The following is a 2,762-nucleotide window of genomic DNA, read 5'->3' on the forward strand; positions in this document are numbered from 1 at the left end:
AAGTCCTACCAGTTTTCTTAGAGTAACGGAGGTGTGCGAAGGTAGGCTCAAGCGTTGATTCTGCTCGTGGAAGGAAAGTGTAGTAGAGATATTACTCGCTGTCTGAGAAGATCTACTTGAGACCTCTGAACCAACTTCATTCCACAGGAACGAAAGCTGAATGAAAGTACTCAAGCTTCAAACTCCTTGTTTCTTTTTATTACTAGGACTAGGTGCATCAGTATTAATTCTCTAAGAATCTTGCTCAACTCTCTTAGGATGACCGTCAGGATACAAAGGTTCCTGGGTCATTTTACCACCTCTAGTCTTAACCCTAACAGCATTATCATTATTCTTACTACTCAACTCATTAAGCAAATCATCTTGTGCCTTAAGTACTTGTTCTACTTGAGTTGTAACCATGGAAGCATGTTTACTAATAAGCTTAAGATCATTAATAGTTCTACTCATATAATCACCCAAGTGGTCAAGCATGTAAGCATTACGTTTCAATTGTCTACTAACATAAGCATTGAAGTTTTCTTGTTTAACAATAAAATTATCAAACTCACCCAAGCATTGACTAGCAGACTTATTATGAGGAATATCACCTTCATCAAATCTATGGAGAGAGTTTACCTCTACTACCTGTGTCGGGTTATCAATACCATGTATTTCTTCAATAGGCGGTAAATTCTTAACATCTTCAGCTTTGATACCTTTTTCTTTCATAGATTTCTTTACCTCTTGCATATCTTCAAGACTGAGAAATAGAATACCCCTTTTCTTCGGAGTTGGCTTAGGAGTTGGTTCAGGAAGTGTCCAATCATTATCATTACTCAATATATTATTCAATAGCAATTCAGCTTGCTCAATAGTTCTTTCCCTGAAAACACAACCAACACAACTATCCAGGTGGTCTTTGGAAGCATCGGTTAGTCCATTATAAAAGATATCAAGTATTTCATTTTTCTTGAGAGGATGATCAAGCAAAGCATTAAGTAATTGCAGAAGCCTCCTCCAAGCTTGTGGGAGACTCTCTTCTTCAATTTGCACAAAGTTAAATATTTCCCGTAGGGCAACTTGTTTCTTATGAGCAGGGAAATATTTTTGAGAGAAGTAGTAAATCATATCCTGGGGACTACGCACACAACGAGGAGCAAGAGAATTAAACCATAACTTAGCATCACCCTTTAATGAGAAAGGAAACAATTTAAGAATATAATAATAGCAAATTTTTTCCTCATGAGCAAATAGGGTGGCTATATCATTTAATTTAGTAAGATGTGCCACAACTGTTTCAGATTCATAACCATAGAAAGGATCAGATTCAACCAAATTAATTAACTCGGGATCGACAGAGAATTCATAATCCTTATCAGTAACAAAGATAGGTGAAGTAGCAAAAGTGGGATCATATTTCATTCTAGCATTCAAGGTTTTTTCTTTCACCTTAGCTAACAGTTTCTTCATCCATAACATAACCCTCAGGTACAACAGGCAATTCATATCTAGGGGGGAATCATAATCTTCAGTTTCAATAATATCATCAGTTTCAGTAATTTCATTCTCTCTAACCCTAGCAAGTTGTTCATCAAGAAATTCACCAAGTGGCACAATATTATCAAGCAGAGAAGTAGTTTCATCATAAGCATCATGCATAACAGAAGTGACATCATCAATAACATGCGACATATCGGAATCAATAGCAGGTGTATGTGTCGCAAGTTTACTCAAAATAGAAGGAGAATCAAGTGCAGAGCTAGATGGCAGTTCCTTACCTCCCCTTGTAATCGAGGGAAAAATCTTAGTTCTTTGATCTTCCAAATTCCTCATAGTGATCAACAGATATAAATCCCAAGTGACTCAGAGAATAGAGTTGTGCTCCCCGGCAACGGCGCCAGAAAAAGGTCTTGATAACCCACAAGTATAGGGGATCGCAATAGTTTTCGAGGGTAGAGTATTCAACCCAAATTTATTGATTCGACACAAGGGGAGCCAAAGAATATTCTCAAGTATTAGCAGCTGAGTTGTCAATTCAACCACACCCGAGAGACATAATATCTGCAGCAAAATATTTAGTAGCAAAGTAGTATGGAAGTAGCGGTAACGGTGGCAAAAGTAACAGTAGCAGTTTTGTAGCAATCGTAATAGTGGCAGCGGAAAAGTAACTAAGCAAAGATCAGTATAAACAAGCTCGTAGGCAATGGATCAATGATGGATAATTATGTCGGATGGCATTCATCATGCAACAGTTATAACATAGGGTGACACAGAACTAGCTCCAATTCATCAATATAATGTAGGCATGTATTTTGAATATAGTCATACGTGCTTATGGAAAAGAACTTGCATGACATCTTTTTCCTACCCTCCCGTGGCAGCAAGGTCCTAATGGAAACTAAGGGATCTTAAGGCCTCCTTTTAATAGAGTACCGGACCAAAGCATTAGCACTTAGTGAATACATGAACTCCTCAAACTACGGTCATCACCGGGAAGTGTCCCGACTATTGTCACTCTGGGGTTGCCAGATCATAACACGTAGTAGGTGAGTGATACGTCTCCAACGTATCAATAATTTTTGATTGTTCCATGCTATTATATTATCAATCTTGGATGTTTTATAATCATTTTATATCATTTTGTGGTACTAACCTATTGACATAGTGCCAAGTGCGAGTTGCTGTTTTTCCCATGTTTTTTACATCGTAGAAAATCAATATCAGACGAAGTCCAAATGCCACGAAACTCCACGATGATTTTTTATGGGCCAGAAGGAACA

Source organism: Triticum aestivum, chromosome 7D (genome assembly GCF_018294505.1).
Source record: "Triticum aestivum cultivar Chinese Spring chromosome 7D, IWGSC CS RefSeq v2.1, whole genome shotgun sequence".
NCBI lineage: Eukaryota > Viridiplantae > Streptophyta > Magnoliopsida > Poales > Poaceae > Triticum > Triticum aestivum.